Source organism: Nomascus leucogenys, chromosome 2 (assembly GCF_006542625.1).
Source record: "Nomascus leucogenys isolate Asia chromosome 2, Asia_NLE_v1, whole genome shotgun sequence".
NCBI classification, from domain to species: Eukaryota; Metazoa; Chordata; class Mammalia; order Primates; family Hylobatidae; genus Nomascus; species Nomascus leucogenys.
In genome coordinates, this window is record NC_044382.1 from 77214288 (window position 1) to 77235190 (window position 20903).

At 46.1% G+C, this 20903-nt stretch overlaps 1 protein-coding gene across 1 annotated transcript in view; it reads left to right on the plus strand.

The window, feature by feature from the left end:
- Positions 1–20903, plus strand: part of GSG1L (GSG1 like) — a 268187-nt gene that overhangs the window by 75875 nt on the left and 171409 nt on the right. The window lies entirely within an intron of this gene.

The following is a 20903-nucleotide window of genomic DNA, read 5'->3' on the forward strand; positions in this document are numbered from 1 at the left end:
GCTCACTGCAACCTCTGCCTCCTGGTTTCAAGTGATTCCCCTGCCTCAGCCTCCCGAGTAGCTGGGACTACAGGCATGCGCCACCATGTTTGGCTAGTTTTTGTATTTTAGTAGAGATGGGGTTTCACCATGTTGGCCAAGATGGTCTCGATCTCCTAACCTCGTGATCCGCCCTCCTCGGCCTCCCAAAGTGCTGGGATTACAGGCGTGAGCCACCACGCCCGGCCCACAAGTAACCTTTCTAATGTCTTTCCCAGTCATTCTGGGTCCCAAGTACCCACATGGCACCCAGGGATGGCTATGAAAAGCAGGGCTTGTCTGGGTTCTGAGTTTACACACCAACTATAAGGCTCAAGGCAGAGGACAGAGCTGTGAAGATAACGTCTGACCCTTCCCAGCACAGCCAGGGGCACAGCGGGGGCAGGGAGACCTCCACACATGTCCCCCGGCCTCACCATGGCCATTTGCTTAGAGTCTAGAATTGAATGGCTCTAAGACTTAAATTCACAGACAGAAGCAACAGTTTTATGACCTTAAAACATCCAACAGAGATAGCCTAAACCCATCTGACCATAGACTCAGGGGAAAATATCTGCATTATATTTAATACTGATATTTCTGAAGACATTTCTATTTTATTTTATGAACAATTTAAAACTTTTTTTTTTTTTTGAGACAGAGTTCACTCTTGTTGCCCAGGTTGGAGTGCAGTGGTGCAATCTCGGCTCACTGCAACCTCTGCTTCCTGGGTTCAAGCGATTCTCCTGCCTCAGCCTGCTGAGTAGCTGGGATTACAGGCACCTGCCACCTCGCCCAGCTAATTTTTGTATTTTTAGTAGAGACGGGGTTTCACCATGTTGGCCAGGCTGGTCTCAAACTCCTGACCTCAGGTGATCTGCCTGCCTTGGCCTCCCAAAGTGCTGGGATTACAGGCGTGAGCCACTGTGCCTCAACTGAGACCAATTTCGTTTTAGATGATTAGCTTCTAATTTAGTCTCCATCTACCAACTGGACCACTGAGCTCAGCGCGGAGCCCATTAACAATAGGACCAATAAGGAATTGCAATTTCCAGGGCCTAATACTTACAGATGTGAAAAGCAGGTGCAGCTGGAAGGCAGAACACTTAGGTCTCCCCAAATCAAGGTCCCACTTTTACACTGGATCCTGGGTCCCCCAAAAGAAAGAAGCACCACGGACAGTGTACCACACTGCAAGGACATTCCCCATAATGCTGGTGGGTAACCCTGCACCAGTAACTCACTTTGTGATCAGCCCATCCCCCATGGGAGTCTTGTCCTTCGGTCGCAAGTGTTTCCATAGCCTCTAGGTATCGAAATCACACTTTTCTATCTTTTTTTTTTTTTTTTTGGAGATGGAGTCTCACTCAGTTGCTCAGGCTGGAGTGCAATGGTGTGATCTCAGCTCACTGCAGCCTCCACCTCCCGAGTTCAAGTGATTCTCATTTTCCTGCCTCAGCCTCCCAAGTAGCTGCGATTACAGGTGCGCACCACCACGTCCAGCTAATTTTTGTATTTTCAGTAGAGATGGGGTTTCACCATGTTGTCCAGGCTGGTCTCAAACTCCTGGCCTCAAGAGATCTGCCTGCCTTGGCCTCCTAAAATGCTGAAATCACAGGCATGAGCCATTGCACCTGGCCAGATCACACTTTTCTTATCTAAACATGCAAGAAAGGAGTAGCCTCCCTGCGGCAATAACACTCATAAACACCGTCAGCCACCCTCAAAATGGCAGCCCTCATCAGTGACTTGTCAGCCATGGCACATGCAAAGGTCATATTCTATCATAGTACTAAGTAATCCCTGGTACTCCCAAAAGCCTCAAAGATGGGAGAAAGCAATGCAAAAGAGAGTAGAGTTTTAGACCACAGAGAAACCTTCCCGTGACTCTTGGAACCCCACAAGGAAGGCAGAAAACCCCAAAAAGGGGGTGAGTGGCACCTCTTCCTGTGTTCCTCAAGGAGTCATGTTAGTATGTTTGTGTTGTTATGAAATAGCTGAGACTGGGCAGTTTTTTTTTTTGAGATAGAGTTTCACTCTTGTTGCCCAGGCTGGAGTGCAATGGTGCGATCTTGGCTCACCGCAAATTCCGTCTCCTGGGTTCAAGCGATTCTCCTGCCTCAGCCTCCCAAGTAGCTGGGATTACAGGTGCCCACCACCATGCCTGGCTAACTTTGTATTTTTTTTAGTAGAGATGGAGTTTCTCCACGTTGGTCAGGCTGGTCTTGAACTCCTGACCTCAGGTGATCTGCCCACCTCAGCCTCCCAAAGTGCTAAGATTACAGGCATGAGCCACCGTGCCCGGCCAAGACTGGGTAATTTATAAAGAAAAAAGGTTTATTTGGCTCATGGTTCTGCAGGCTGAGCGGAAAGCATTGTGTTAGCTTCTGCTTCTGGTGAGACTGCAGGAAGTTTCCAATCATGGCGGATGGTGAAGAGGAAGCCAGCGTGTCCCATGGTGAGAGAGGGAGCTAGAGAAAGAGGGGAGGAGGTGCAGGCTCTTTTTAAACAACCAGCTCTCGAGTGAACTAACAGAGCAAGAACTCCCTCATTACTATGAGGACTGCACCAAGCCATTCATGAGGAATCTGCCCCTGTGACCCAAACACCTGCATCAATCCCCACCTTCAACAGTGGAGGTCACATTTCAACATGAGATTTGGAGGGGACAAACATCCGGACTCTATCAGGATCTGTGGGTCACAGGAAGTCTCCTCTAGATTGATTCATTTGGCATCAAAGATGGTAAAAGGCAGGAGGAGCAGAAGTGGGACGAAATGTAAGAGCAAGAGCAAAAATCATGCCAACAAGACCAGGCATGGGGGCTCATGCCTGTAATTCCAGCACTTTGGGAGGCTGGGGTGGGAAGATTGCTTGAGGCCAGGAGCTCGAGACCAGCCTGGGCAACATGGCAAAACCCCGTCTCTACAAAAAATACAAAAATTAGCTGGGCGTGGTGGCATGTGCCTGTAGTCCCTGCTACTCCAGAGGCTGAAGCAGTAGGATACTTTGATCCTGGGAGGTCGAGGCTGCAGTGAGCCATGATTGTGCCACTGCACTCAAGCTTGAGTGACAGGGCAAGATGCTGTCTCAAAAAAAAAAAAAAAGGGAAAAAAAATTATACCAACAGAAAAGACACCAAACAGAGGGATCAAATGTAATTTTTAAAAAGGTGTTTCAGTCGACTGAAAAAAAATGCCAGAAACAGGATAAAGGCCTTCCCCCATCTAGAAAAAAATTATAACCTGAATATTAGCTTTTAATTAAGCTGACTTCTGATTGTACAGCTCTAAAAAAAGTCTTTCTAATTATAATTCCTCCTCAAGCCATTTTACTTTTGCTTCTGTTGCTAGCTGGGCTTCCGTCACCCAGTGGGCAGCCCACAGAAGCAGTGATCCTGGCATTTTTGGGGCATCCTTGTACTCACGCCATGGGCCAAAAGTGTCCAAAAGATGAGCCACACCGCTCCACATAGAAGTGGCTGGCTACCCTGGGATGTCCCCCATGGATGCTTCATTCCCTCTGCCCATTTCTTGGTCTCTTAGCTCCTGGCTGGATTGCTACACGTTCTGCAGTGAGCAGGCCTATGCAAACCCACCTCCAAGGGCCGAGGGAGCTGAGATGCCAAAGAAAGAGGCTGACAAATCCGATTTCTCGGAGAGAAACGTTAATAGGGGCTTACGAACAGAAGTGGTGTCTTGCGGCCATGCAACTGTGGATTCCCGCAGCGACCTCCAAAAAATATCCTTTCTCTAGCAAACTTTTAGGATGAAAACCATGCATAGCTGGTCATGCCTCAGACTTTCTTGCAAAACTCATGACCACTGAGGATGTTGGATAAGCATCCTGACGAGGGGTTATCTATGCTATGGGCATTGTTTCTCTCTCAGGGGTTATTTATGCCACAGGCATCGTTTAAAGACCTTGCTGCAGGAGTCAAACGTTGTTCATCACGGCAATTTCACTTCAAGATGGCGTCACTCTTGCCATGCAACAGGCTGTTTTCCTGCAAGCTGAGATACAGATAATCATGGGCCACAATCTCACAGTGTCAGCCATAGTATGCCTCCAAAAAAACTCCCCAATATCCCTGCCTCCCATTTTGATTTCTCTTTCAAAGCATGCTTTTGGAGAATGAGATAGGATAACTGAGGAGGGAGGATTGCTTGAGCCTAGGAGTTTGAGACCAGCCTGGGCAACATAGTGAGACCCCATCTCTATATTTAGAAAAAGGGCAGAAATAAGACTGAGATAAGGAGAAAAATATTTGCCTTGCTTTAAACCAAACCAAACATATGGGATGACATTACAAAAATCACAATTCTTTAATTTGTCAAGCTTTCCTGAAACTGAGTCCTTGTCCTGCACCACATGCCTCACATGTATTACCTCATTTATCTCCAGCTACCCTAAGCATAGGGCAGCACTAGCTGCTGTAACAAATAAGCCCTGAAATGTCAATGGAGTAACAGTAGAAGTTTATTTTCTTTTATTATTTTTATTTTTATTTTTTTGAGACAGTCTTGCTCTGTCACCCAGGCTGGAGTGCAGTGACATGATCAGGGCTCACTGCAGCCTCAAATTCCTGGGCTCAAGTGATCCTCCTTCCTTAGTCTCCTGAGTAGCTGGGACTACAGGCATGCACCGCCATGCCCAGCTAATTTTTGTATTTTCAGTAGAAACAGGGTTTCAACATGTTGTCCAGGCTGGTCTCAAACTCCTGGACTCAAGTGATCCTCCTGCCTTGTCCTCCCAAAGTGCTGCGATTACAGGTGTGAGCCACTGTGCCCAGCTAGCAATAGAAGTTTGTTTCCTGCTCATGTAACATGTCAGCACAGGTGGTCCTGGTGGATGGCAGTTCTACTCTACATAGTGTTTTGGGATGATATGGTTTGGTAATTTGTCCCCTACAAATCTCATGTTGAAATGTGATCCCCCATGTTGGAGGTGGGGACTGGTGGGAGGTGTCTGAGTCATGGGCGTGGATTCCTTATGAATGACTTGGTGCCCTGCCCATGACAAAGAGTTCATGCAAGATCTGGTGGTTAAAGAAACTGGAACTTCCTCCCTCTCCTCTCTCTTGCTCCTGCTCTCACCATGTGATATGCCTACTCCCCCTTCACCTTCCAACATGAGTAAAAGCTTCCTGAGACCTGACCAGAAGCAGAGCAGATGCTGATACCATGCTTATACAGCCTGCAGAGCCACGAGCCAAATAAACCTCATTCTCTATAAATTACCCAGTCTCAGGTTTTCCTTTATAGCAACGCAAAATAGACTAACCTGGGGTACTACGCAACTTCCAAATTGTTCCATTTCATGGAGGCTTAGAGCCCTTTACATCTAGGTGGAAGAGGAAAGAGAGGGTACACCCATTTCATAAAAGCCCTCCCCAGGAAGTGCCTCACTTCATGCACGCACACACACATCGTATTGGCAGGAACTAGTCACGTGACCCACAGCTCACATGACCCCACTGGGATGTGGGGGATGCTGGGAAATATTGTACCTGGCTGGGCTGAGTGCAATGGCACAATCATAGCTCACTGCAGCCTTGAACTCTTGGGCTCAAGTAATCCTCCCACCACAGCTTTTTGAGTTGCTAGGGCTACAGGTGCATGTCACCACATCGGCTCATTTTTTATTTTTTATAGAGACAAGGTCTTGGTGTGTTGCCCAGACTGGTCTCAAATTCCTGGCCTCAAGTGATCCTCCCTCCTCAGCCTCCCAGCGTTCTGGGATTACAGGCGTGAGCCACAGTGCCTGGCCAGGGCAGCTACTTCTTAGCAATAACTCCATACTACAGAAGATCACTTTTTTTGGTAGATAGCTAGCTGTTTCTGCCACACCTTATGTGGTAGAGGTGACAATTATAACCATTTTACAGATGTGGAAACTAAGGCCCAGAGAGTCTGACCCCTGGGTCACAGAGCTTGTACGTGGCAGAGCTGGGACTTGAATTCAGGACTCTGTAAGTTTAAATCTCTTACATTTAATCACTATAATTCTAATTTTAGATAAGCATTTAGCTTCTTCAGCTTTAACATTCTTGAGAACAAAATTCTTCTCTTCATTTGTACAAAATGCCCCAAATGCCCAAGCAACGTATGTCTGGAGGCCACAGTGTTGCAGTCATGGTGCCAAGCAGGGTTTTAGTCTTCAGTATTTCATCCACTTGTAGAAATGATTATCCCCAGAAAGTTGACCTGCATTTTGGACTCCTGCCAGAAATCAAGGCATGGTACCATCTGTAAGAGATAAATAAATCAAAATATCATCAGCAGAGAAGTGTGTGCCATCTGCTGCCCCGTCAGTTGAACTGGCAGAGGCCTCCGGAGAATCCAAGGAAGTGCTTGCCAAGGCTCTGCCGCCAGCCCAGATAGTGAGAGGAGAAGCTTCACACAAGATCTGTTGGCATTTTTTTTCCCCAGCTGAATTCCTTGATTCTGGCCAGCAAAGGTGTATGAACTCTTGCCCTTGCCAAACAGTTAAAATCATTCCCCATTGGCCGCATTTGGTGGGGACCAGGACTGATTCTTCTCTGCCCGCCCAGCAAGTTGAAAGCACCCAACTATGGAGAAAATTAACCACGCACCTGTCAAAAAGCTTTGCTGCCTGTGGAATCTGGGTCTTGGAACCAGGGTCAAACTTTGAACCAGCCAGATTTGAGTCCACTTCGCTGGGCACGTCTGGAAGGCTGCTAGGTTCTCCTGCCACGTGTGGGGTCTCTGGAGGGTGTGTGGGACTTCCCTTAGGAAGAATGAATTTTACTAGGACCTGCCTGCTCTGCTAAGATGTAGTACAGAGGAATGACCAAATCAAAGGCTCTGTGCCGAGCTGTCCTGATTGGAATCCTGGCTCCACCACTAGCTGTGTAATGTTAGACAAGTGATTCACTCAATCTCCCTCTGCCTCAGTTTCTTTTTTTTTCCTTTCTTTCTTTCTTTGTCTCTTCTTTCTTTCTTTCTCTTTCTCTCTCTTTCTTTCTTTCTTTCTTTTCTTTCTTTCCTTTCTTTCTTTCTTTCTTTCTTTCTTTCTTTCTTTCTTTCTTTCTTTCTTTCTTTCTTTCTTTCTTCTTTCTTTCCTTTCTTCTTTTTTTTTGTTTTTTAGTTTTTGAGACGACGTCTCACTCTATTGCCCAGGCTGGAGTGCACTGGCATGATCTCGGCTCACTGCAACCTCCACCTCCCAGGTTCAAGTGATTCTTCTGCCTCAGCCTCCAGAGTAGCTGGAATTACAGGCACGTACCATCGTGCCTGGCTAATTTTGTATTTTTAGTAGAGTCAGGGTTTCACCATGTTGGCCAGGCTGGTCTCGAACTCCTGGGCTCAAGTGATCTGCTCGCCTCAGCCTCCCAGAGTGCTGAGATTACAGGCGTGAGCCACTGTGCCCACCCAGCCTCAGTTTCTTCATCTGTAAAATGGGTGTGGTCATAGGAGTTGCCTCATAGGCTGTCGTGCAGATTAGTAATTGATGCATGTAAAGCACTTAGAACACATGTTGGTAGGCGCATAATGCATGTCAGCACGTGTTATTCATTGGCTGACTTTGTGAAACTGTTGCTACTGCCTCTCTCTGTTGACCCTGCCTTCCCCACCTCTCCCACCTCCTGACTCCATGGAAGCCTCAGCAACACCATCTGGTGGGGTATGGAATTAAGTCACGATCCTCAGACCCAGGATCTGGGGATTCAGCCAAGGATGCTGGGCTCCTCAGTGACCTCCTCCCCCCGTCTCATTGCCCACATCTCTGCTGCCAACCAAGACCTGGGTGCCCAATGTCCATGCCAAAGGTAACTTGGCAGACCCTCAATGCTCTGCACACCTTCTGCCAGCACTGGGCATCTGCCTCTGGCCACCTCCCTTGATTTTGCCTGTGGCCCTGCCAGGTTCCCCCCACCTGCTCAGGCTGAAGTTGCAGAATTACAGCCTCTTGCTTCTGGCTTGGGAAGACGCCCGGGCTCTCCTTGGGAGGAGTGACATGTGTCTCTAACTTAGGATCCAGGGAAGGAATTTTTAAAAAGCTCTTATTTATGGAGCCAAGCACAGGGCAGGCATTTTCACACACTTTCTCCCATTTCAATTTTCTCTCTCTTTTCCTTCCTTCCCTTCCTTCCTTCCTTCCTTCCTTCCTTCCTTCCTTCCTTCCTTCCTTCCTTCCTTCCTTCCTTCCTTTCTTCTTGCTTGCTTGCTTGCTTGCTTCTTTCTTGCTTGCTTTCTTTCTTGCTTGCTTTCTTGCTTGCTTGCTTTCTTTCTTCTTTCCTTCTTTCTTTCTTCTTTCCTTCTTTCTTTCTTTTCCTTTCCTTTCTTTCTTTCTTCTTTCTTTCTTTTTCTTTCTTTCTCTTTCTTTTCCTTCCTTCCTTCTTTTCTTTCTTTCTCTTTCTTTCTTCTTTCTTTCCCCTTCCTTCCTTCCTTCCTTCCTTCCTCCCTTCTTTCTTTCTTTTTTTCTTTTTTTGATGGAGTCTCACTCTGTCGCCCAGGCTGGAGTGCAATGGCATGATCTTGGTGGCTCACTGCAACCTCCACCTCCCAGGTTCAAGCGATTCTCCTGCCTCAGCCTCCCGAGTAGCTGGGACTACAGGTGCTTGCCACCACACCCGGCTAATTTTTGTATTTTTATTAGAGATGGGGTTGCATTATGTTGGCCAGGCTGGTCTCAAATTCCTGACCTCAGGTGATCCACCCGTCTCATCCTGGGAGCACACCCTGTCCGGCTTCCTGGTGACCCTGGTGCACCCTGCGGCTCTCCTTGCTGCCTTCACAAGGGAGCTTCTTTCTCAATTAAACCAGACCTACAGGAGGAGACCTGGGGGTGGAATTCCTGGAATCAGTCCTGAGTGGTGAGCCAGAGTGAGGCAGCTGTGACCCGGCCAGTTCTATCTGCGGTGGATTCCTGGAAGCCTCATTTCTGCTTAGGGCCTGTGCCAGGCTCTCCGTTTCATGGCAGTCTCGATGTGCCTGCTGACAAGCTCAAGCTGCTGCACTGAGGGCAATTTCTGAGTGATGCCCCCATCCGACCTCGATCAGCCAGAGCCCCTGGAGACAGTGACTCAGAGGGGTCAGCGGTGAGGGGAGGTCAGGGCCTCCTGGATTTTCTGTTTGATTCTCATGCTGCAAAAAGCCAGCTGCCCCATAAGGTGACGCCACAGAGTCTAGGAAGAAATGACCTTCCATTTGTCTTTTCTGAAAGGTGGACACACCCCTGAAAAACATATCTAGGTCCGATTCTGGAATTTGTTTCAAAATAATCTCATGATGGTGGGGACAGTGGGGTGTAGAGGTGACAAGACTGGCCTTGAGTTGACAGGTATTGAAGCTGGTGATGGGGACATGGGGCTTTCTGTACTAGTCTCTCTACTTTTGCAAAAGATGGAAATTTCCCATAATAAAGAAAATATTAAAAAAAAGATTTTAGAGATACCTGGTCTGGCCATAGAATGCCTTCTGGAATGTGTCCTTGTCACTTTTTTTTTTTTTTTTGAGGCAGGGTCTCACTCTATAGTCCAGACTGGAGTGCAGTGCATAATCTCAGATCACTGCAACCTCCGCCTCCCAGGTTGCAGTGATTCTTGTGCCTCAGCCTCGACTACGGGTGCACGCTGCCACGCCCAGCTATTTTTTGTATTTTTAGTAGAGACAGGGTTTGACCATGTTGGTCTCAAACTCCTGACCTCAAGTGATCCGCCTGCCTTGGCCTCCCAAAGTGCTGGGATTACACGCCTGAGCCACCGCGCCTGTTCTGTCTTGTTCCATTTCTGACCAAGTCAGTCCCCTGCATGATAACAGAGCCTTGGACAGACAAAGACCTAAGTCCACATCCTGATTCTGCCACGCAGTGGCTGTATCACCTTGGGTAGGTCACTCCGCCTCTGTGAGCCTTAGTTTTCTCATCTGTAAAATGGGAATGGATTCAGACCTTGCGCCATTGCTGTGATGAACGTCAAGTCCTTTTCATGGGGCTTGTCCTGGACTCTCTTTCAGGTTGTGGGATCCTGGCTCTAAGGCAACATGACAAACTCGAGCCTGGGGTGGGATCTGCCTCCCAAGGGGGCTTAGCAGAGGGGCCAAGCCACGCTCAGGGTAGCACGTGACAATGTGATGAGTGATATTGCAATAAAACCCTTGGGAAATTTAGAGTGGAGAAACGTTACTTCTGGATGGAGCGAGTGGTTTGTGAACAAGACAGGATTCATGGCGGAAGAGTGGGGTGGACATTTGAGCTGGATCTTGAAGGCTGGGAATGGTTCAGACTTAGAGAAACGGAGAGAGAGAAGATGTTGAGATTAAGGCAGTAGCAAGAACAGAGATCCAGCCATGGGAAAAGGCCGAGAGTGCAGATATGATGGCTAAGGTGACCTCTCGATCTCAAGTCTGCTGCCTCGTGGCAGGTGTAAGGCTCAATGTGGCTCCGCAATGTGTCTGCTGCTGGAGCCCTCAGCTCTTTCTTGGCTAGTGTAGATATCCCTTTCTGTTTGTCTCTTCTGTCTTAGATTGCTCCCAAGATTCAATTTCTGTCTCACTGTGGCCATACCTTCTGGATTCTGCAGAGTAGCTCCCCACTCTGGTGCGATTCTTGAGAAAGACGATTTATGAAGTGCTATTAATTGCTTCATTCCACAATCATGTCTACAGCACCTATCACTGCTCCAGGCTTTGAGGACACAACAGCAAACAAGACATACATGGTCACGAAGTTTCTATTTGTTGCTGAAAACATGTGGCCTCCGTATTGCAGAGAGATTGTCTGGGCATTATTATTATTATTATTATTATTATTATTATTCAGATGGAGTTTTGCTCTTATCGCCCCAGGCTGGAGTGCAATGGCTCAATCTTGGCTCACTGCAACCTCCACCTCCTGGGTTCAAGCGATTCTCCTGCCTCAGCCTCCTGAGTAGCCGGGATTACAGGTGTGCGCCACCACACCCAGCCAATTTTTGTATTTTATGTAGAGACGGGGTTTCACCACATTGGCCAGGCCGGTCTCGAACTCCTGACCTCAGGTGATCCGCCCACCTCAGCCTCCAAAAGTGCTGACATTACAGGTGTGAGCCACCGCACCTGGCCTGTCTGGGTGTTATTTAGAAGAGCTAGGGAACATCATTTTTTGGAGAGAGGATTCCAAAGAATTACTGATATGTACACTTTAACATAAGAATGGAAGTTCCATGAGGGCAGGGATTTTGTCTGTGTGGTTCGCTGCTGTATCTCCAGCGCCTAAAACCAGGACTGCCACATGGTAGGTGCTCAATAAATGTTGACGGGATACAACTGTGTGAATATAAAACGTTGACATTGGGAACTTAAGAGAAGAGAAGTGTACTTTTAGGGATTGAGATTACTTCAGACACTTTCAGATATCACTACTTGATGTTGTGATTTTGATTCCTAAGATAGAGAGATAGAATATCAATTCTCAGGATTCCAGGGCACACAGCCTCCAGCCTAGTCTAGAAAGTGGTTAAGCCCACAGTGCGCACAGAACTACATGTAAATAGATCCCAAAGCAGAGGAAAAGTCCCCTGCACATCCTATAGAGGACACAGGTACTAAACAAGTCGAAAAATCCATACACGGGACAATTTCAGAGCGTGATGGTGGTATCACTATGGAAGAAAAGCAACGCAGGTGCAGGAATAAGCATGATGCGGTGAGGAGGGGTGGGGACCACCTTAAGTAGGGCGGTTCTCCATCCACCCCTCCATGTCCGTTCCCTGCCGTTCTCTGTGCCCTAGGAACTGCCTGGACTCTGTGCTCATTGGTTTTGGCCAACAGGAAGCACCTATAGGGAATCAAGAGGGCAGAAGGAGAGAAAGATCAGGGCATTCCTTTCTGGCTCGTCTTGTTCTCTCCCTATTGAGGTTTTGACAGTGACTACATTTCTCTAAGGAGAGGCTCTCAAAGTGTGGTTCCCAGGCCGGCAGCATCAGCATCCTCTGGGAACTCGTTAGAAAGACCGATTCTCAAGTCCTGGCCCAGAGATCCTTAAGTTCTGATTCTGAGGCTTGTTAAGTGTGAATTCAGCTCCTGATGGCAGCTCCTCCTCTGTGGCTTCACCTCTTCCAGGCTCCTTTCCCTCCCCTGCCCCTTCAGACCTGGGTTTCCCTTGGTTACCACCCCCTTAACCCTGTCCACACCCCTATACATAATTTCTTCACTCATCGGTCTTCAATGGGCCCCTTGGAGGTGCCATCTGTTTCCTGCAGGGACCCTGACTGTCCAGATGACCAACATGTCAGTTCATCCCCATCTAGACAGGGCACACCCTCTCACGGTCACCCAGTCCCCACAGGCTCACCTCAGTCATTGCTGGTCATTGAGATGGATTGAGTTAGTGACCTTGAGTTGAGGCTGAGATTTAAGTCCTGTCTGTGTGCCCCTGGCCTGCAAGCAAGATGCAATGGTGTGCGATGGTGAGGGCAATCACACATGGCATTTCTCTTTAAGGCTATGGTGGGTATGAACAGGCACGCTCACTTCTTCTAGCCAAGGAATGCCCTAGTCATTTATTCCTCTAGGCCCAGTAGGATAGAACTCTGAGCTTCCACTCCCCAGAATAGCAAGAAATTCAATCTCCAGTTTTTGAGATTTCCTTTTAGCCCTTGGGTTGTATGAAGTTTTCGGACCATTTGCGAGAACACTCTGGTCATCCCCTACCCTTCCTCTCCCCACAGCTGGTGGTTTTCTGGCCCCATGGGCACCATGGGACCCTCACTGGGTGCAAGATTTTGGCTGAGCTAATAACCTCTGACCCCAAAATCCAGCTTTCCCGTGACGTTTTTCTTTGAAGGCCCTGACATCTTTTAGGGTGCTGTGGATCCCCAAACATCTTCTCCTCTTGGAATCTGCTGGCCCCCCTTTCCTTCTGCATGAATTCCCTCTGCTGTCCCCTCCCTGAAGCAGGAAGACATCACCCTCCAGTGGGCTTCTGGGAATACAAGGGGACTTTAAGGAGTCTCTTTCCTAGGGCAGGAGATGCCAGCTCCATTTACCTTCACTATGTTAGCAGCTCAAAGGGAATCAGATGCGGAGGGGGTAATGGGAGAAAGGGCATCTTCAAGGGGCAAAAATGAGGCCGTTCCCAAGCAACGTCGATGGGCATGGAGGAGACAATGGAAGGCGCAGGGCCAGGACCCAGGCTGGGGCCCACGAAGGAGCCCAGGGCATCTCTGCAGCAGCCTCAGGCAACCTGGACTGCCGCCCACTGAGTTGTCCCAGCTGTACCCCCTGGTGGTTGACAACAAGCCCTGCCGACCTACCCTATAATATGCACTATAGAAACACCAGCGTTGGTGATCTTCATGTTTTTATAGGTAGGGAAACTGAGGCACCAAAAGGTTCATATTGATGTTAAACATGCAGTAAGTGATGGAACCAGGCTGCACACAGGCAGGCCTGGCTCTAGAATCCCTGCTCTGAACCAGTGCGTGACCCCCTGGCCATGTGCTAGTCTGTGATGGTACCTGCATGTCACTCTTCTTTCTCCCAATTAGGCTGCAGAAGACCGTGGCTCATGTTTCCTCTGACCCCCATGTAGGTGACAGTGATGACAACGAAAGCCATCTCCTAAGCACCCACTCTTTTTTTTTTTTTGAGATGGGGTCTTTGTTGCCCAGGCTGGAGTGCAGTGTCACGATCTCAGCTCACTGCAACCTCCACCTCCCGGGTTCAAGTGATTCTCCTGCCTCCAACTCCTGAGTAGCTGGGATTACAGGTGTGCGCCACCACGCCCGGCTAATTTTTGTATTTTCAGTAGAGACGGGGTTTCACCATGCTGGCCAGGCTGGTCTTGAAATCCTGACCTCGGGTGATCTGCCCGCCTCAGCTTCCCAAAGTGCTGGGATTACAGGCATGAGCCACTGCACCTGGCCCTAAGCACTTACTTTTTTCCAGGCATTGCATCTAAGCTCTTTGCCCATGTTGAGTCTTCACAAGACCCCTACAGGTGCTGTGCCCATTTCACCAACAAGGAAATAAAGGCACAGAAAGATGGGAGGACTCACATGGCAGGAAGTGACAGAGCCAGCATTTGCACTCAGCTCTGCTGATTCCAGAAGTCAGACCCCTGACCACTGAGGTATTCTGCCCTATAAATGCTCTCCCTTGAAGGATCGGCCAGTGCCATCACATGAGCCATAACTAAAAGGACTCTCTGTTGTTTTTCTAATGTTGGAAGGATATTTTTAATAGGCTGTGATTCTCACCCTGAGTGCACATTGGAATCACCTGGGAGCTTTTAAAACTCTACTATATATGGGCTCCACCCTGACCAATTAAATCAGAATTGTTGTGGGTGGGGCCTGGGATTCACATTTCCGGGGTTAAGAATCACACAAATTGATTGACCTAATAGGATTCTTCTCAGCTTTTAAGTTCCATGGTTCACCAAAGGTATGCTGCCATCAGGTGGCAGTAACATGCCACAGCTCTATGATCTAATTGTCAAGCCCCAGTCTGAAGTGTGATTGAGAGACAAGTGCACCTGTCTTAAGGTTTAATGCCCAAAATAAATCTCTTAACTAAACATATAAACTTAATTGCCATTGATTTTGATATTTTATGAGTCACTTCTAAAAGTGGCAAGCCAATATGGTGCCATTTAATACCTAGCTCATTAATCCTTAGATAATCTTTATCACAGAGACTAAGGATTTGGAGGAAAAACATCTCTTCTGTGTTTGAATTTCAGCTGTTAGACTTCTGGCCATTGAAGTATCCTGTGTTCCTCATGTCATCTCTATGACTTTTCCTTAAACCTCAGCTTTGACCTGCCTGGGCAGCGTGGGCTAAGTTTGATCATCTCTGCTTAAACATCTTCTGTTTAGCCTTGTCCATGTAGCAGAAATAGAAGTGTGAGAGCCATTTATTTTGGCCTCTCATGGATTTTGCCTGTCTCTATGGAGGTATATTCCCAGCGGATTTTTTTCAGGACACCCCCGGGTGTCCATGGTGGGAATATCTGGTTCTAGTAGGAAATTCTGACATAGCAATGGGAACAGAGAGCTGGGAAGATTTTAGGATGTGGAGTGTGGAGTCTGCAGACCTGGGTTGAGTCTTGCTCCATTTCTCACTGGCTGTGTGGTCTTAGGCAAGTCATTGAAAGTTCAGACCCTCACTTTGCTTGTCTTGAAAGTGGAGATTCTCATTGAAGTTTGTTGTGGGACTAAAGAGACAGTAAATATCCTTTCATGATAAAACTGCTCAACAAACTAGGAATAGAAGGGAACTTCCCCAATCTGACAGAGGGCATATATTAAAAAAACCCCACATCTAACAACAAATTTTATGGTACAAAAATGAATGCATCCCCTCCAAGATCAGGAACAAGATGAGGATGTCCACTCTTACCACTTCTATTTAATATTATATTGGACGTTTTAGCCAAAGCAATTAGGCAAGAAAAAGAAATAAAAGAGATCAAGATTGGAAATGAAGAAGTAAAACTATCTCTATTTGCAGATGATATGATTCTGTATATAGCAAGTTCTAAGAATCCACTAAAACTGTTAGAACTAATAAATGAGTTCAGCAAGTTCGCAGTTTACAAGATCAATATACAAAATTTAATTATATTTCTATACACTGGCAATGAACAATCCAAAATGAAATTTAGAAAACAATTCCACTCATAATAGCATCAACAATTATAAAATACTTAGGAATAAATTTAACAAAATAAGCATGAAACCTATATTCTGAAAACTACAAAACATTGTTAAAAGAAATTTGAATAGATCTAAGTAAATGGAAAGACATCCCATGTTCATGGATTTGAAGTTTTAATATTTTAAGATGCCAATACTTCCCAAATCGGTCCCATTACAGATTCAGTGCAATCCCTTTCAAAATTCCAACTTGCTGTTTTAAAGAAATTCACACACTGATCCTAAAATTCATATGAAAACGCAAGAGACCCAGAATAGACAAAATGATCTTTAAAATGAAGGCCAAAGTTGAAGAACCCACATTTTCCAATTTCAAAACTTACTTCAAAGCTACAGTAATCAAGAGAGTGTAGTATAAGGAGAGACATATAAATTAATGGAATAGAACTGAGAATATAAAATAAACCCTTTTACTTATAGTCAATTAAGTTTTGGCAAGCGTGCCAAGACAATTCAGTGGAGAAAGAATAGTTTTTCAACAAATGCTTCTGAGACAACCGGATATCCACATGCAAAAGAATAAAACTGGACCCTTTTATACACCATGCACATAAATCAACTCTAAATGGATAAGAGACATAAATAGAAGGGTTAAAATTACAAAAGTCTTAGGGGAAAGAATAGGAGTAAATCTTCATGATCTTGGGCTAGGCACACCCTTCTTAGATATGACATTAGTGTAGGTATAGTGGCTTATGCCTGTAATCCCAGCACTTTGGGAGGCTGAGGCAGGAGGATCACTTGAGCCCAAGAGTTCAAGACTAGCCTGGGCAACATAGTGAGACCTCATCTCTATTTTTCTTTTTTTAGATGGAGTCTCACTCTGTTGCCCAGGCTGGAGTGCAATGGCGTGGTCTTGGCTCACTGCAACCTCTGCCTCCTGGGTTCAAGCGATTCTCCTGCCTCAGCCTCCCAAGTAGGGAGGCATGGGGCGCATCACCATGCCTGGCTACTTTTTGTATTTTTAGTAGAGATGGGATTTCACCATGTTGGCCAGGCTTGTCTCAAACTCCTGACCTCAAGTGATCCGCCTGTCTTGGCCTCCCAAAGTGCTGGGATTACAGGTGTGAGCCACCATACCCAGCCTCTATTTTAAAATTAATAACAAAGAAGATATGACAACAAAAGCACAAGCAACAAAAGAAAAATAGATAAATTGGGCATCATTAAAATTAAAAACTTTTCTGCTTCAAAGGATGTCATCAAGAAAGTGAAAAGACAAGCCAAACAATGAGAGAAAATATTTACAAATCAGATAACTGATAAGGGACTTGTATGCAGAATATACAAAGAACTAATCACCCATAATAAAAGAACAAATGACACAATTAAAAAGTGGGCAAAGGGTCTGAGAAGATATTTCTCCAAAGAAGATATAGAAATGGGCAATAAGCCCATGAAAAGATGCTCAACATCATTAGTCATTAAGAAAATGCAAATTAAAACCACAGTCAGATACCACATGGCACTGGCAAGGATGCTTATAATAAAAAAAGACGAACAATAGCAAGTGTTGCTGAAGACATGGAGAAATTGGAACCCTCATACGTTGCTGATGGGAACATAGAATGATGCATTTGCTTTGGAAAAAAGTGTCGCAATTTCTCAAGATGTTAAACATAGAGTTACATATGACCCAGCAATTCTATTCCTGGGTATATACCCAAGAGAAACAAAAACTTGTCCATGCAAAAACTTGTACATGAACGTTCATAAATAACCAAAATGTGGAAACAAATTCAAGCATCTATTATCTGATGAATGGATAAATAAAAGGTGGTATATCCACATCATGTAATATTATTCTGTGACATAAAGAAATGCCTTACTAACATAGGCTACAAAGATGGTTGGTCCTTAAACACATTATTCTAAGTGAAAGAAGGTAGTCACAAAATATTATTATATGATTGTATTGTACATTATATAATTCCATTTATAGGAAATGGTATTTCATATCTTGTCTGATCATATTGAGTATATTCTATGATTCCATTTATATGAATCATACAATATTGTATGATTCCATTTACATGAAATGACCAGACTAGGTGAATCTATAGAGACAGAAAATAGATGAGCTCTTTCCTAGGGCTGGAAGGGTTGCAGGAAATGAGTGACTGCTAATAGGTACAGCTTTCTTTTCAGGGTGATGAAAATGTTTTAAAATTGATTGTGGTGATGGTCACACAGCCTTGTGAATATGCTAACAGTATACTAAAAACCATTGAATTGTACACTTTATTTTATGTATGTATGTATGTATGTATGTATGTATGTATGTATGTATTTATTTATTTTGAGACTGAGTCTCACTCTGTTGCCCAGGCTGAAGTGCAGTGGGGCAATCTCGGCTCATCGCAACCTCTGCCTCCTGGGTTCAAGTGATCCTCCTGCCTCAGTCTCCGGAGTAGCTGGGATTACAGGCAGGTCCCACTATGCCCAGCTAATTTTTGTATTTTTAGTAGAGAAGGGGTTTCGCCATGTTGGCCAGGCTTGTCTTGAACTCCTGATCTCAAGTGATCCACCTGCCTTGGTCTCCCAAAATGTTGGGATTACAGACGTGAGCCGCTATGCCCAGCCAAATTGTATACTTTAAATGTATGAATTGCATAGCATGTGAATTATATCTCAATAAAATTGTTAAAGAATAGGGAAAATGTCTAGCACATAAATCTTAAATATTATTGAGGTGCCCAGTTAGTGGTGAGAGCTGGGAGCCTGCTGCAGGAGGGCTGGCATCTTTCTTAGGCTCAGGAGGCACAGAGCAGAGGGCCCAGAATACTTCTATAAAAGTCTTGGGCCCATGAAAATGTTTTAGGGCCGGGCGTGGTGGATCATGCTTCTAATCCCAGCACTTTGGGAGGTTGACACGGAAGAATTGCGTGAGCTCAGGAGTTTGAGACCAGCCTGGGTGACAGAGTGAGATCCCATCTCTACAAAAAATAAAAAAACTAGCCAGGTGTGGTGGTATGTGCCTGTGGTCTCAGCTACTCAGGAGGCTGAGGCAGGAGGATCACTTGAACCCAGGAGTTCAAGGCTGCAGTGAGCTATGATTGAGCGACTGCACTCCAGCCTGGGTGACAGAGCGAGACCTTATATCTAAAAACAAATACAAATAAACAAAAAAAGAAAAAAATTGATTTATTTTAAAATCAGAAGAAAATATAAACTTTTAGCTGAAGAAAATGCTTAATACTTAATATATTCATCTTTATGCCCATGTGGTTGTAAAATAGAATTCTTATTATTGTGTTTTGAAGTTTAAGAAGGGCCCCTAATAGGCAAAAAATGTGCAAGGCCCACCAACATTTTAATGTGGCCTTGGGTGTTGGTCTGAATTTGGCCATTACATCTCCTCCATTCCAGCAATATAACATTACAGAAAGTTTAAAACAATTCACTCAAAATCCATCCACTGCAGCACAACACTTATATTATATTAATTATATTACATTATATTATATTATATTATATTATATTATATTTTTTTGAGATGGAGTCTCACCCTGTCACCCAGGTTGGACTGCAGTGGCGCGATCTCCACTCACTGCAACCTCCACCTACCAGATTCAAGTGATTCTCCTGCCTCAGCCTCCCAAGTAGCTGGGATTACAGGCATATGCCAACAAACCCAGCTAATTTCTGTATTTTTATCAGAGATGGGGTTTCTCCGTGTTGGCCAGGCTGGTCTCAAACTCCTGGGCTCAAGTGATTCTCCTGCCTCAGTCTCCGAAAGTGCTGAGATTATAGGCATGAGCCACTGTGCCTGACCAACACTTTTTAATTTTAATCCTCCCTTCTAGTTCTTGGTGTCAGCAAACATCTCTTTCAGTGGGCTATAATCTCAGCACCTCTAATGTGCTGTGTGGCCCAGGATGGTCCCTCAGCTGCCCTGGGCCTTATCGTCTTTGTCTGTAATGGAAGGTGTGAGTCCTGCATCTCAGTACGGAGCACAGGGCGGGGGCAGGGGAAGCCAGAATGCTGGAACCACAGAGCAGGGTTCACCCATCTGTGGCCTTGTGATTCTTTGGAAGGAGTGATGTAAATAAGAGAGGAAGCACCTCCTTGGCTCGACAGTTAAGACCCTTTGTGACCTGACCCCTTCCTTCCTTCTCAGACTCATCTCCCACCGCTGCCTTCATCTCTGCCTTTGCATTGATATAGGGCTGGCAGGAGGTTCAGGAGGCCAAAGGGGCTTCAAGAGGACCTTATCAGAGAACTTAGGAAGCTCCAAGCAGACAAATGAGTTGAGAATTCTGAAAGCTTCTAGATCGTTTTTGAGTCTTCAACCCATATTGGTTCCAATCTGTCTCTTTGCTGGGATCAGCAGTAACATCCTGAAGCCAGGGGTTGCAAACTCACCCTAGAGTTTATCCAATCTAGCGTCACAGGTGCCGTCTCGGTGGTTTAGGTGAGGCTGGAGGCAGAGCAGTAGTGGGCGGCGGGGGCTGTGGCAAACCAGAGAGCTTGCAGGTGCCTTATCTAAAGGAGGCACAGCTGCCCGGCCCCATGTGATTGCTGCTGTGTGGGATTGTGGGCTCAGCACAGCTGGATCTTCTGATTCTTTAAGAGAAAATTGCAAATCTGAATTTGTAGGTAGCAATTTACCTATTTTTATGATCCCGTGTGGGTCAAAGAAAATGTGTTTGTGAGCATAGGTCCAGCATGCGCCCCCTGTCTTTGTGAGAAAGGTCTAGAGGTTGGGTCATGATTTGCTGAGTGCTGCATCCTTGGTGGCCCGGACTGTGTCCCTGGCATCAGGGAGGCCCAGGATGGTCTCCATCTCTTGACCTCGTGATCCGCCTGCCTTGGCCTCCCAAAGTATGATCTGCACATTGAATTTCCCTCCCTCTAGCCTCTGGGGAAACAATGTAACATTAAAAAAAAGTATAAAGCAATTCATTCAAAATCCATCCACTCTAGCACACCACTTTTTTTTTCTTTCTTTTAAATCCTCCCTTCCAGTTCTTGGCGGTCAGTACACACTCTCTTTCCGTGAGTTATCATCTCAGTGCCACTAACTTGCACCTGAGACTCACACACGCAAACGCAGACTCAGGGTGGCCGCACCCCATAGAAATCCAAGGTGCTGTGAGAGTTACAACAGTGGGAGCGTGTTCCAGGCAGGGAAGAGCATGTGCAAAGCCACGGTGGGAGGCTGCACAGGGGTGTACCAGGAACGGGGACAGAGAGGGCAGTGGGTGGACAGGCCAGTCAA